A 16,512-nucleotide genomic window follows, 5' to 3' on the forward strand; every position below is an offset into this window, starting at 1 on the left:
AAACCAACTTGCTGGAGATATAAACATAATTTTAATAAATCTGTATTGAAATATGTGCTATTGTTGTGTTGGGCCTAGTCAATGTTATCTAGATTCATCACAAATAAATTCACTAGTCTAACATGGTGGCGAAATTGTAATATTTATGATAGGTTCTGTTGTGCTAAGCCATGTGGATTTATGTTTTTATTGTTTAGGCTGCATAAGCATGTTTTTAGCCAATATGCAAAATCATAGCCTACCTGATCACCTGTATGCTGTGAGTGAACCTCTGGGTGATCCCTGCGATGAAGACAGAGTCTATGTTCCTCTTCTGCAGATGGTTAAACAGCATGTCTACATGTGGCATGATTTTGTGGAATAACGCCAGGATGAAACAGAAAACCTCATCTTCCAACATTCTCATACAACCCCCGGCCTCTCTCTTCGATATGGCATCAAAGTCTCCTCTGTCTCGAATGGTTTGGAAGCACTTAACCAGTTCATCTTTGTGCTCGTAAACTGTGTTAACAGCACGACTGTGGAAGTTCCATCGCGTTGTTGAAGCACCTGGAAGTCTGTGTGCCACCACTTCATCCAGCACTGCCGTTCGTTTGAATGACTTGGAAAAAAATGTAGAAAACCCCCCAATGTCTGAAAAAAACTGCCCGATCTTTGGGATGTTGCCTGCTGCATAATGAGGTTCAACTGATGCGCATAACAGTGAACGTAGTATGCACTCCCGTAGACGTCTTGCACTATACGCTGCACTCCACCTGTAGCACCCCTCATCACTGCGGCACCATCATAGGCCTGGGCAATTAATTTTCTCTCTTGTCCCGCAGGAAGGATGGTGCTCAGCCTTTCCAATAATGCAGTGGCAATCGTATCAGCAGTCGCATTTGGAAGCGCGATAAACTCAAAAAAACGTTGTTGAATGTTGTTGTGGCCATCTATGTACCGTAGCACAAGCACAAGCTGACAATGAGTGCAGATGTCGGTTGTCTCGTCTGCCTGAATGGCAATATAGTCCGACTGTTTCACCTCTTCCAGAATGCGGTCTCTGAGAACTGACAACATGCGCAGTCTAACAGTTCATTTTGCACGGTCTTCGAAGTGCCTTTAAAAACAGTGGCGTTCTCCAGGTGCACCTCCAACTCACAGTCGATTGAGGCCATAAGATCAATTAGACCCAGGAAAATGCCAGGGTTTTCTGATGCGTCACTCTCATCGTGACCACGCAAAGCAAGTTCAAAGGCACCACAACATTTCACGGCATCAATGATCTTTGACAAAATATGCCGATTCCTGTCCACCTCCTCGTTGTGCCTTCTTATGGCAATGCGGTGTCCCTCATCTAGCTGTGTGGCTATACTAATTCGGCCTAGCATGGCTAGCTTCACAGAGTTGTCCATATGCACTCTTGCCAGTTCATGTTTCTTAATGCGTTCTGACATATGTTCAGGTCTGTCACCCCTGTCTGTGTCCACCAGCTATCACAAGCACTTGTTTTAAACAGTAAGCAAGGGAAGCAAAAGATTGCATTGGCGTAACCACAGCTAGTAAGCCAAACCTTTCGATCGAACCAACCTCGGGAAAAGGTTCTCTTGTAGGTTTTCTCCTTTTCTCGCGCCTTTTGCGTTATATTCACTTCTGGCTTGTCTGGTCCGAGTTCTTTTACAATTAGTTTTTCCGCTAATGTTCTTCTTTCGAATGGATACAGGTGTAGAGATTTTACTGAATTTGGGGCAAGATTAACTCCCACGACTACATTATTGATATTCAACGTCGCCGGCGCCGCCATACTGCACTCGCACTCCGCTCTGAGGTAAAAGGTAAAAAGTGGTGCACTGCTCTAATCTTGGTTAGGGATGTGCACATCGATGCTATAGTATCGATATATCGATACTCGAAAGCTACTGTTTAGGTATCGATATTTCATATAAAGTATCGATATCTTAATTAAGGCATGACTAAATGTTATCAAAGCTGTGCAGTGTTTATGTCAATCGGTGACGGTGTTTATAATGTTAAAACTTTCCAGCCGGCTGTGCGTGCGTGCAGTCTGTAGCGCGATGACGTAGTGGACTTTACCCATACGTAATTGATGTCATACCCGCATGCACTGCGGGTGTATTTTGATGGTGCAGCGCGAGTTGTGTGGTCACGTGGACGACGCATTCATTTTAAACAGAGCGGCACGATGGCAGAGAGGAAAAGTAGCGTGGTGTGGTGCTATTTTTCTACAATATTGCACGATGCAATATATGTGATAAAAAAGTGGCACACAGCAATAATACTAGCAACCTTTTTAAACATTTACAAACGACACACCCTGAAACTTATAAAGAGGTTGAACGAAACCAAGCTGCCCGTGCCCAGTCTTCCTCTGCCCAGTCTTCATCTGTCCGACAAAAGACGTTACAGGAGACTTTCCAGGGAGGCAAAAAGTATCCAGGTACAAAGAGCTGGTCATTAGTTAACCTATTACGTGTAATCCCTTGTCACTTGGTACAAATAGGCAAATAAAAATAAGTGTGTTTGTGCGCGCACACAAATGAAAGTTTGCGATAGGAAACTTCAGTACAGTTCAGTAATAGTTCTGTACAGTAAGTGTAACAGTTTGTCATGAAACTGCTCCGAGACTTAGAGGTGAGATCCACTTGCAGCTTTATTAGGGGGTAATCCGAAGGCGTAATCCAAATAACGGGCAGGGGTCATACACAGGCAGGCAGTTCAAACAAAGCAACAAACCAAACAAAGAGACAAACCAAAACAAGCAGGGACCAGAGGCAAAAGGGTAATCAGGGAACAAGGCACAAATCCAGAAGACAGGGAATAGACACAGGTAACGCTCAGAAATGCGAAGTCTTGACAGGCTAACAAGACTTCGCAGTGAGTGAATAAGTGCACATGGTATATATAGAGTGAATGTGAATGATATGCAGGTGTGTGTGAAATCAGTGCTGATGAGTCCGGGTAGTGCGTTATGGGAAATGTAGTCTGTGAGTGAATGATAAGTTTGATGTGGAGTGCCCTCTGGTGGTTTTCAAGGGCACTCCAGCTGGTGACCGTTACACAGTTCAAGAAAAATGGCCTGTTTAAAATGACAGTGAAAAAATGCACAGTTAATGTTTTTAGGATTTACGTTATTTCATCATAATTTTTGGAAGAATGTGGTTTAAACATTTAAATTTTTTGTTAAATTAACCTTTTATAATAAATATGTTATTAATGGCCAGTACAAGTCGTAATTTGTCTTTAATTGTAATTATATTCTATTATAAAAATGAAAAATTCTCATACACTTTAAAAATGATAGCAGTATCGGTATCGGTATCAGTATCGCTTAAATTTAAAGAAAAAATATCGGTATCGTATCGCATCAAAAAAATGTGGTATCGCCCATCACTAATCTTGGTACTACAGGCGATATTTTCAGAGCCCCTAAACCTTAAAATTACACGACGATGATTGGCGAAATATAAACTTTTTTGCGTAGCAACCGGGGAACTATTGGCTTAAATTCCAGCACTGTAGGGCTGAGCGAACTGGAGCCCAGGGAAGACAGCCTATTGGCTACTACTACTACACCAACATCCAAATATCATTCTGGAGAGTTCTAAACACATTCTAGAGTAAAACCATTAATATCATGTAATTAACACAGATTATTTTTCAAAATGAGAGATTATTAAAAGATTTTTTTTTTTAAATACAAATAAAAAACTGGCAGGGAGGTCGGCACCCCAGCGCCCTCTATGGGCGAGCCGCTGCTGGTGGAGCGGCATGAATATGACGATGATCTGCATCATTCAAATTCACTCGATGCAATTTAAAAAACAACGGAAGTAACGGTCAACTGTACACTTCGCTTCACGACCAGCATCAGAAGAGTTCGTCTTTCACCTTTCGCTGAAACTTGTTTACAGGAAGGATGCCATTGAAATGCAAAGAACCGTCTGACAAAGAGACTTGTATTATACATCCGCGGAGTCGGGCCAGGTAACCGGAAAAATCTCATTTTATTAATAATGCACCACCACATTTAACCAAAATCTTGTGTTTTTGGGGGTCGGGGTACAAATCATTTGTATTAATGCTTATTTGAGGAGGTTAAATCATGAAAGGCATTCATTCCTTCCACTGGAAAAGGGCCCTGGACTTTTTGTTACTAGAAATATCTTTGCATATGAAGGAAAATGTGAAAACAAAATCATAAAGGAATTTAATTTGAGTTAAACTCCCTCTTTTGAACAATCGATTAATCGATTATCGTGTTTTTATATACGCTTTAAGATAAACCGTGTGCAATTTCAATACTTGAATCCATTGTAGAGTATTTTCTCCATATATTTACCAAAGACGGTTTAATAAAATGCTGTTTGAAACTGCCTCTGTTTACAACTTCATGTGAGGCATAGATGTGGATGGTGCATATACTACATACAGTATATAACCATCACTGATGTTTCAGCTCTGCTTCTGCAACACCAGCACACGCTGCTCACACGTCAAATGAAGCATCTATGTATACAGTACAAATGTTACATTTCAGCCTTTTTAAGGCATGAATAAATCATAATCACAGGAAAAAACCTTTTACAGATGCTATTTCAGTGCTAAAAGATGAGTGACACAACGACACATTATTGAATGCGGTGGGACTTTGAGTGAATTAGCTAACCAAGCAACATACAATAGATTTTGTGTTTCAAAGCCTTTTTTTTTTTCCGCAGAAATGTATACCTGCTGTTCATGATCATCCTTACATCTTTCAACTTGTTTGCCATCCCTTTGGACATGGCCTTTTCTGAGGATATCCACAAAAGCTCACACAAGATTTGGTTATCTTTAAATGTCATCTCAGACATAGTGTTCTGTTTTGACATCTTGATAAACTTTCGAATGGGATTCTTCAAGGAACATGGTCAGGTAGGAAACCAGCCGTAACAGCGTTCTGGGTGAAAAACAAGAAACGAAATGAAAACTAAACCTTTGCATTAGCCAGATTACTGATGAACGCCTTAATAATGCCAATCACACATTTTTAGAAATAGTCCAGTTTAACTGATGACAACAACGTAAATATGATTATCTTACTTAGCTGCACCTGTCTATGTTTTTATATTCAAAACAGATTTTCAGTCCGCACTTTTTTGTTCCGTCTAGGTGCTCGTTCTTGATCCTCAGCTGATAAAGAAAGACTATCTAAGCTCGTGGTTTGTTCCAGACCTGCTGGCTGCGTTTCCGGCGGATGTCTTCATCATAATTTTGGTGAGTTTGCTTATTCTGCCTTATTAATATCAGTCACATTGATGATATCAACTATTCGACGTCTTACTATAAAACCATATTTGATTTGTTTCAGGAAAACTATCACGTTGACACGAGCTCGCTGGTGGCCTCAAAGATCATGAGGATCCTCATGTTTGTGAGGATTCTGAGCATGATACGTCTGCTCCGTGTCCCGAAACTCACCAGGTTTTTCTTGGAACTTGAAGAAGTAAGGAATAGCCAGTTTCTTGCATACAAAAGTAGACATTTTTGTTGTTGTATGGAGTGTGATTGTAATGGTTGCATGGTGTTTTCGTACGTGCTTGTAGGATTTACACATCCAGCTTGTAGCAGTGAGAAGACTCTTTAGAACCTTGTTTGTTGCAGTGGTGCTGTTTCTTATTATGCACTGGAACGCCTGCATCCAGTTTTTCCTCTCCGGGCTGGGTGAATTTCCACCTGATAGCTGGGTCACACAAGAACACCTCCTGGTAAATGGTACATGGTTTTTAATATGGTGAGAAGTCACGTGAATTGAATGCCTGTTTTATTCTTTTTTTGACACATTACGTAGAATGCCTCAATTGGAGAGAAGTACTCATCTTCTTTCTTTCGTGCATTCTGCCAAATGACCGGGACACTATGTGGAGCTTCTGACCCTCCGACACGTACGTCACACTTCCAACATGCATTCGAAATACTTAAATTCAGCGATGCTTGCATTTAGACGAACTCAGGGCTTTGACCAAATCCTTAACAATAAAACTTACCACAACCTAGTAAAAGCAAGCAGCACTCAAAAAGGATGTAAAAAGATGCAATAATGGCGTTTGCATGGATGTGTTTCTCTGATTTGTAGGTATTGAAGAACAATGGGCCGCCATCATAAGTATTGTGATTGGCCGATCGATGTTTATTGCACTTGTTGCATGGCAGATAGCAACATTTGCAGCTAGCAATGCGAACGTAAAAGAGGTGCTCTTTTGTAACATTTGCTCATTTTTATTAAATGAACTGAAGGTACGTCAGATAATATAATGGCATATTTGATATGTTACATCTGTAGCTGAAAAACTTCGAACATCTGCCCAAGGCATTGCGCAAGCGTGCCATTGCAGGCTACAGATGGCAACAGAAAAGGAGCTGTCTTGGCCTCCTGCAAGAATCGCTAAAAAAGGTTTGTCAAATTGAGAAAGTTAGATTTTTTAAAATATGAACTGATGTGTGCAGTTATACCATTTTGTCAAATGTTGTCACTGACCGATCAAAAGAGTGTAAATGTGTATACCTTCTAAACGTTTATTTTGTTCATGTGTAGGAGCAAATTAGCATATTCATGAGCTCAAAGCTAAAAGACATTCATGTTTCGTACTGTAGGATGTTATGAAAGTCATGTGCCCAAACTTGATGAAGGGATGGCTGTTTGCTAGTGGCGATGTCACGCTGATCGAGGCCGTTCTGATGAAGCTGGAGTGCGAAATCTTCCAGACAGGCGACATCATCATCCAACGGAACGGTCCTGCTGACAGGATGTTCTTCATCGAGCGTGGACGGGTACACGAGGAGATCAAGTCTTTCCAGCAGGAGCTCTTGTCTGGAGAGTACTTTGGAGGTGGTGTATGAGAAACTTGCTTTAATTCAGTTTGAACTTTACAGAGACACACATCATATCATTTTTACCAAGAACTTCCTACTTTTGACAGGAAGCTGGTAGAATGTGTGAAAGAATTCAGACATAATTCGGACAACTTGGAAAACGACCGAAAAACCTTTAAGTGTGCCATTGGTATATTTAAAAGAAAATATACATACAGTATATACTGTACCGCCAGTTTACTTTTTATGTTGACTTACTGTAGATCTACTTGTTTTCATCATTTGATGGAGAAATGCCGTACTCTATTAAAGTGTTATGACGTATTTGGCTTGTAGTTAAGTTTCTTGCTTATATATTGAATGTTTTTTCTATTTGGATTTCTCTGTTATGTCTTTGCAGAGATCAGTTTGCTCTTGGGAGGACAGCAGCCTGCTCAACTTCGTGCCTTAAGTTCCTGCACACTTTTTTCCTTGTCTGTGGACAAGCTGCAGGAACTTGAGAGGAGCTTTCCTGATGTGATCGCTGATCTGCGGGAAGCGGCTCATCAGCACCTTTCAGATATCGAGCGTACGAAGCCTTTTCAAAGCAGTCAGACTGGGTGTAGTGGCTTTAAAAAAAGTCTTTATGCTGAAAAAACAATGCGAGTGACGTTACAGTCCATTTAGCAATGCTCAAAACAAAGCTCAGAAGTTCAGCTTATGTTGGTGTATTATGTGTGCATTAACTCTCTGCTAAAGTGTTTTGTTTGTGTGCTTTACAGAAGGTGCTGCGGAGGATGAAAATGAAGATCAAGTGTGAAGAAGATGGAGTGCTTATTAATTAAAACTAAGAAACGTTCACACACTTGTCTCTGATTTTTTGGGCTTCGTTGGTTCTTGTCAATACTAGTGTTAACATATGGAAACATTTAGTGGTTTGCCCTTTAGTGCTCAAGTCACAGTTTTGGCCATCTTATCTTTTAATTTGACATTATTTGAAGATGAAAATACCTTTGCAGTAGTGTAATGCTATGGAGGAAGGAGAAAGTAAGCGGGATTATAAATCCACATTTGGTGGTTATGACCTAAATCAGCTTTAAAGCGATCCTGGTTAAGGCCTTTGGTCCTAAAGCGGCTTCTTCAAATGCTCCAGAGACTCAGCTTGAGGCCGGACCAAGGAGACCAGGTTGTCCAGCAACCTTTACCAGAATCATCTTCTCCACTGGGAGCCCACTCACAAGCCCCAGAAGCTTCTGAATATCAGAAGGCGTGAAATAAGATGCTGTTCTCAATGATGTTTATGAGTCTTTCGTGATTTTATTGCAATCAAAACATCTTGATGAATTATATGACAATACCTAAATGATTCTGTGAATCACAAACCTGAGGAAAAGAACTGTGATATAGAAAGGTCTCAGATTGAAAAAATACAGACTACTTATTTCCAGAGGTTCTTATAAATATATTTTACGGTAATACTTAGATTAAAACTAACATGTTTCTAAACTTCAATTTGATGATCCACTGATTCCGTCATACAGTAAGCATGCACAATAACTGTAACTGCAAAGTCATGGTCTTCAGTTTCAGGCACACCGTTGAATGAAAAAGATTCAACACTATTGCATATATCACACAAGCAGCCACACTAACACACAGATCAGTCCTTCATTGTCATATATTAATGTGCTTGGAAAACATGAAATAAATATTGAAAGGACCACAACATTTCTGATCTTCCAAAGCGACACACTAAGGCACTGCTGCTCCTTAAGGAAATGGGTGAACTTCAAGAAAAAAAACATGTCCAGGCCACCGTATACAACTTATATTTTTCTTAAATAAAAAATTTTTGCGATTGTGACATTGTGACCTACTTTAAGTACATTAATAAAAAAAATTCATTGTTATGGGTCCTGTATAGGAGGTTTCAATAATTCTCATTATTCTAAATGGTGATTCTCATACTGTAATACAGTACGTAATATAAATAAAATAAGCATAAATTAAAGCCAGTACAACAAATTCTACAACATGATACTTGTCAAATTAAGTATTACAAGAAAAAAATAAGCCTTATTTCCCCAATACAACACTGAGACATTGGGTAAATGTATGTGCTTACTTATAAAATAATGTCACAATGTAAAAATGTATTAAACATCAGCTCTCTTTGAGCGAAATATTGTCTTATTTCTGGTGGAGAGAAAGATGACCACAACATGTCCTTTTTCTGAGTTTCATCCAATTTAACTTTAAAAACTGTCCTAGTTACAACACCGCTGCAATCTGGTATGTTGTTGCACACATTTGATACTCTGCTTCCATTCCAATAACTTAACTTCTTTTTGTTTTAACAAAATAAATTGTCAGTGTAGAACCCTTTTTTAGTAGTGTATATGTACTGTATGTATACACAGGTTATAACTTAAGTTATACAAATATGATGTAGCTGTAATCCGCTGAGCGGCTAAACTGGGAGTGCTGTATTTGTGACGCATCAAAAAGGACATCATACATACAAAAAACAGAAAGCTTTCCAATACTCCAATTATTACTCCACAAACATGTTGCAAAAATAAATTGCTGGTCAACAAAGAGTACACTTACTCCCCATTCACCCCCTCCTGACCCACAACAGGTGAGCAGGTGCCCGATAACCACTTCCTACATATCTCACGACCCCTCCCAAATCATGTGACGCATTTACCATTTCATGTCCACTACAGATGGATTTTGATTCTAGTTTATTTAGTGCAGAGCTTTTTAAACTTCAAAAGGTCCCAAAAGATATACATATTTTATATACATATAATATACACAATAAAGTACAGTCTCTTTACAAAACATTGATCACAAGATTGTAAGTGTGTAATGTAAATGATGTGCCCAAATGATAAAATACTGTAGTAGAGTATACTATAATATTTACTATAGTAAACTGTAGTAAAATGTCAAGATACTCCGGTATAGGGTGTTCAATTAAGTATAGGCCTATTACAGTTAATGAATTAAAACTAGTTAGATACTATAGTTAATACTATAGTACAGAGAAATTTATTTTCATTAATGTATTATACATTATGTATTCAGGAAAGAAATTAAACTGCACTTCTTCACCTTGAATGGCCACTGTTGGTTTCCAGAACATGTCCGAGTTCTTCAATAGCTGACTTCTGTCTCTGTTAACTGCAATGATTTTACTCCGTCGGTTCAGCACCCTTCCATAACCCAATCTGAAGTCACACACTGTGCCTACAAACCAAAACAAATCATGTATTGACATCTAGAAAAAGAATAGCTTAGTTTTCTAAGCATTCCGAACAGTATAAAACCATAGAAAATAAAAAGACACTAGATGGCGCTGTTACTCACCTGCCAGCAGCACAAGATCAGCATCTTTCAAGGCATCTCTCCTGTTCTGTCTGATGTGCAGTAGACTGTTCTTTCCCAGCATGCCCCGAGACATCCCACCCAGGAAGCAAGGAATGCCTAAAGACTCTAGGGCCTTTCTGTAAGACACACATCCAAAAAGAGAGTTCAAACTTCAACCATGAGTTACATGTCCGGGTGCTATAAATCAATAATTGTTGCCGTTTTTGGCTCATGCTTACACAACTAAAGCATTATTCTATATGATCAATTTATTCAATACATACAGTAACTGTGTTGGTTGCATATGGAGCATAAAAACCCTTTGGACCTAAAGCAGTGGTTCTCGAACTGGGGGCCCCAAGATTGATCCAGGGGGACACGGAATTTGTATCATACTTTTCACGCAATCAAACACTAGAAAAATAACCAAAATTATTTATGTTTCAGCATTGTATAACTGAATATGTTTTTGGTTTCTTAAAATTCTAGTTTAGGATTATGCGACTTTATTTTGGGGAGGGTCGAAAATGCACTGTACAACAAGGAAAACGTTTGAGAACTACGGACCTAAAGGGATAGTTCACACCAAGATTTAAACTCTTTTTTTGTAAGAAAAATAAATATTTGTTCTGCAGAATACAAAAGAAGATATTTGTTGGTAGCCAAACAACACCGCCCCATTGACTTGGCCCCAAAATGATTTCTCAACATATTTTCTTTTCCACATAAAAATGAACCAGAAGTTTTGAACCACATGAGAATATAATTTTTTGAGAGAATTTTTTTTGAGTGTTATTTTATACTTCTAATGCCCTTTATTGCAAAGAAAAATAAATAGTAAGCAGGTCTAAAGTAGCAGAACGGGTTTTTTCACGATATGATTTAAAAAATGTAAAGGTGTCAACCAGTATATGTCAATATTAAATGTTTAATGTTTACTGTTTAATGAAGGAGGGGTGTCTTTAAATATCTAGACTGGCACCACAAAGACAATAGGTTTAATATCCAGAAGGGGATTGATGAACTACTCCATGAACGAGTATGACACAAACTGGGTAAAGACAGAATGGCTAAATGACCTGACATCATCTGCAGGTGTAGGCGGCAAGGTTGCTTGGCTGCCCAACAGTATGACGGGTTTCTTGGCTCGGCTCACCAGTTCCACACATCTTTGAATCTGGAAATGAATGAAACAACTTGAATACCGAGTCATGTAAATAAGATCTAATCTGCCGTGTCTGAAGTAAAAGTCACAGCTTTCTAGATCATTTCATTCTGCCCTGTTATGGTTCATGTTAAAGATGATGAGAATCAAATGAGATCTAATGTGACGCAACCATAAAAGCAATTAATAATACATCTCAAATGGCCATTAAACGATTGACAGGTCTCACCTCATCCTCTGTGGCCTGCGGGATGTGAACGGGAAGTGGGGAGGGATCACGGTTTTCCCAAGCTCCAGCAAATAAGTTAGATAAGTGATTTTTAAGATACCTGGCGGATAACAAACAAAAACACTTTCAACGTAAAAGTGATTGCCTTTCCTTTAATAATGAAATAAAGCGTAAGAAAATTGGAGGAAATAAAAAGTGAGAAATGTTTTACCGTGCAGTGATTTTGCCCATAAGACCTTTGGGAGTGTTTTTAGGGGCAAACTCTTTTTCCACCACATGGAAAGGGTACAGCGTGTCTATGGGAAGCTCGATAAACACTGGGCCTGTGAAATTGTTATACACATCAAACTGTACTTATGCACACAGAGTCAGGTCATGTACTCTCTAAAAAGTGTGATTCACTATATCTTAACTTGTCTGAAAAGTGACATGTTTCAATCACTCACAAAAATGATAAATGATTAAATGAAAAAATGGTCATTCGCAGCATTACCTGGTGTGCCAGACTGTGCCACGGCCAATGCTTTTCTCACAGTAGGAACGATTTCTCTCACTGTTCTCACTGAAGCACAGAACTTACAGAGGGGTTTAAAGAGAGACATCTGGTCAATATCCTGCAGGGCTCCTCTACCCTAAAAAACACAAAAATCGAATGTCAAGAGGAAGAGTGGTGGGTTATTCTTGTACAAATTGTAGATTTTCATATTTATAACAGATCACAAAACCATCACATATGACACACACTTAAAATATTACTGTTCGCTGTATTAACATAAACAATTAATGTCTTAAGCTAGGATCTCTTCTACGTTACACACACGACTCAACAGAATGTTCATATCAAATGTATTTTACAGTAAGATATACTATGTCTGCAACTTTTCAGCACCAATGAGAATTTATGGGATCAGATTGACAAAACATTCTTAGGAGGACAATACTCACATATTTATATCCACATCCTAATTTTATTTAAAAAAAGGAGTTTTATGTTCTTGCCATAAAGATCATCAGAAGTTAGAATAGCTTCACAGATGGGTCGAAATAAATTGATAAAGTGATTTTGTGTCCATAGAAAGCACATTAAATATAAGTAAAATGTCTTTTTACTTACAACGTAAAGTTTCTTGGACAATAAAGTCACAATTTGGTTGAAATACTGTTACATTGTCATTCAGCGTAACACAATATGTACAAATTCAGAATTTTACTTATTAAAATATATAAAATAATTAGGGGAGCATTTACATTTTATTGTGCTTTAAATATGTAAAAAAGATTATTGACCATTGGCCGAATTTTTTTTTTTACAAATCATTAGCATTTAGTGTGAAAGTAACTATTCTCTTTTTATATGTGATAAATAGATTTTTGTGATAAATAGACTTATTTATTTTATGCTTAAACCCTTTTTCGTCAAAAATAAAAATTATTTTAGCAGTGCGGAATTTCATTTGAATATAATGATGATGATATAATGACATTCTTGTTCAGAGCAAGTCGAAACATTGAATGTCACAAGTATTCCGACAAATATAAAGTAACGACTTTATAATACAAGAATAAGTGTTCACAACATCATAATGCTAGCTAGCAGTTTACTTTTAATAGCTTATTGTTTGGCATCATACGTCTTCCAGAAGGAAATATTATGCGCAAACAATGGTGTCAGAGACTCCTCTATATTAAATTATGAGCGAAAGAATCCCTCCACAATAATTGATCATTAATGTCACTCAACACATCGTGTTAATATATACATGAGAATGCGATGTGCTTGTTACACTGAAAGGTTTGATAGATAAGTATACTGTAAGCTCTTGACCGGGCAAGTAGAAACAAAGCATGTCATTTTATTCTTAAGAAAAAATGAAGCAAACATTGAAGTTTCTTCTTTAGCTCCGTTCCTTAAGCTTCATCCCTGTACACCTGTTCTTCTGTTCATACTGAAATGAGATCATTTGCTTTGTTATTTTCTTTCTAGTGCGTTTCTTCTCTTCAACATGCTTCGTAAGATCCCGGGTAGAGCGGTTCAATAATAATATAAAAGTAATTGCTGACTTATTTGCTCTCTGTGTGTACACTTGTACTGGGCGGGAGGAACCAGGAGAGTTAAGATAAGCCTTGAGGTGAGGTGATGAATACACATCCAGTTTACTGTGTCAGAGATACATGGAGATAAAACCCTGTAATTTCATCACTACCACAATCTCATGAGTGCAGAGAAAGCATGTTAAGCATTCTTATACACACAGTTGTTGACAGACTCAATATTAAACTCACAACTTGCGCATGAAATGTTATATTCAAGTTTTAGAATTAAATTCATAAAATGATTTCTACTTTCAGAGCCTCACTGTTGCGGTCAGGGGGTTACCTCTGTGACGGACAGTTACCTGATATAATCTCACACCAATAGCGATATGAGGAACAGATAAGGCAGAGGTGTTCCAGCACGCCAGGCTGAGCAGAGAGTATGTAAAGTGCACCTTGAAGTAACTTTCTGACCTGCAGTAGAGTAGCAGCTGCACCACCGATAAGAAGCAGAGGAGATTCGGCCATCTGAGCGTTCTTCACCGCAGTGACAGTGTTGGTCAGTCCAGGTCCGGCCGTGACTGCAGCCACACCCACTGTGCCTACAGGGGCAAAACACTAGATTATCACCATCTAACATCCTCATGCAACACGAAGGACCCTCTTGCTTTCTTAGATTTGTTCTTACCGGAAAGTCTTGCCACGGCATCGGCTGCAAACACAGCCGTGGCCTCGTGCCGCGTGTCTACGATGCGGATGCCCAGTTTCTCACAGGCCACCAGGATGGGCGAGATGTGTCCTCCCACCAACGTAAAGACGAATTTGACCCCGTGAGCCCGCAGGACCTCCGCCACGCTCTCTCCTCCATGCCGGGGACTCTTACTTTCTGTCTGGGTGTCACAGACGTTGACAGTTAGAATAACATTCCCTGGTGTATAATGCAACAATCTTTGTCACTGCGAGGGGAGGAGAATACGCCTCAAGAGAATAGAATAATAGACACATTGTCGGATTGTGGGAGTGGTGTTTCCCTGTCCTGATTTATGGATATCTGCCAAAACAGGTGTTCTGCACGAACGTGTTTACATGCAATGTTGCAGTAAAAACTTGCAGTGTTGGCAATACAACAAGAATGCTTAAGTGTCAAATAGGCGCATGAGATCAAAGACAGCAAGGCTTGTGATGCAGTGAGCTGCGCGTGCACACCTGTCACCAGTGGCGGCTGGTGAAAAATATTTTAGGTGGGGCTGTTTGTGTGTGTGTGTGGGCATCTGGGGGGATCCTCCCCCAGAAATTTTTTAATTTCATAGATGTGATTTCCTGCATTCTGGTGCATTTTAGTCCATGTCCCTTGCCTATACCAATAAAAGAACTCAAACCAGTCAATACCAATGGTCTAAAAAGACAATATTAATTGAACTGCCATGTAGAAATCAAGTCTCACAGGTAATGATAATGAACAAGTTACATCGCTCAGTGTCCAGATAGGAAAAAGTGAACAAAAAAAAAACAAAGCAAGCATAGTTACATTACTATTAAGATCAATATTTTAATGGCAAATGTGTGTGAAATGTGGTGTGGTGAGTGAGAGAGAGACTGAGTGAGTAAGAGAATGACAGCGTGTGTGTGTGTCTTTCAAAGTGAGTGAGTTGGAGAGATAGATGGAGGATGAGTGTGTGTGTGTGTGTGTGTGTGTGTGTGTGTGTGTGAGAGAGAGAGTTAGATGGAGTGATTGCGGGGGGTGTGTGTGTGTGTGTGTGAGAGAGAGAGAGGTAGATTGAGTGAATGCGGGGGGGGGTGTGTGTGTGTGTGTGTGAGAGAGAGGTAGATTGAGTGAATGCGGGGGGTGTGTGTGTGTGTGTGTGTGTGAGAGAGAGAGAGGTAGATTGAGTGAATGCGGGGGGGGTGTGTGTGTGTGTGTGTGAGAGAGAGAGAGGTAGATGGAGTGAATGCGGGGGGTGTGTGTGTGTGTGTGTGTGTGTGAGAGAGAGAGGTAGATTGAGTGAATGCGGGGGGTGTGTGTGTGTGTGTGTGAGAGAGAGAGAGGTAGATTGAGTGAATGCGGGGGGGGTGTGTGTGTGTGTGTGTGAGAGAGAGAGAGGTAGATTGAGTGAATGCGGGGGGGGTGTGTGTGTGTGTGTGTGAGAGAGAGAGAGGTAGATTGAGTGAATGCGGGGGGTGTGTGTGTGTGTGTGTGTGAGAGAGAGAGAGAGAGAGGTAGATTGAGTGAATGCGGGGGGTGTGTGTGTGTGTGTGTGTGTGTGTGAGAGAGAGAGAGATAGATTGAGTGAATGCGGGGGGTGTGTGTGTGTGTGTGTGAGAGAGAGAGAGGTAGATTGAGTGAATGCGGGGGGTGTGTGTGTGTGTGTGTGTGAGAGAGAGAGAGGTAGATTGAGTGAATGCGGGGGGGGTGTGTGTGTGTGTGTGTGAGAGAGAGAGAGGTAGATTGAGTGAATGCGGGGGGTGTGTGTGTGTGTGTGTGTGAGAGAGAGAGGTAGATTGAGTGAATGCGGGGGGGGTGTGTGTGTGTGTGTGTGAGAGAGAGAGAGGTAGATTGAGTGAATGCGGGGGGGGTGAGTGAGTGAAGGGGATGGAGAACTCTTATTTGTACAGGAACTTTGCTCGTCTATCTTTCTGAGTGGCAAATCTCTCAATGACCCTTGTGTTGAAATCTGGAATGTCCCGTGTGAGTTTCTTCTCTATAGAGAGCATAGCCAGAGCGTTGAGGCGATCTTGTGCCATAGTGTTCCTAAGGAACGTTTTGATCCTCTTTAAAGTAGAGAAGCACCTCTCTGATTCTGCTGTTGTCATTGGTGTGGTGATGAGGATCTTGAGAAGACTTACAGTTTCAGTGAATGTGTCTTGAAGGTTATTTTCC

Source organism: Barbatula barbatula, assembly GCF_947034865.1.
Source record: "Barbatula barbatula genome assembly, chromosome: 2".
NCBI lineage: Eukaryota > Metazoa > Chordata > Actinopteri > Cypriniformes > Nemacheilidae > Barbatula > Barbatula barbatula.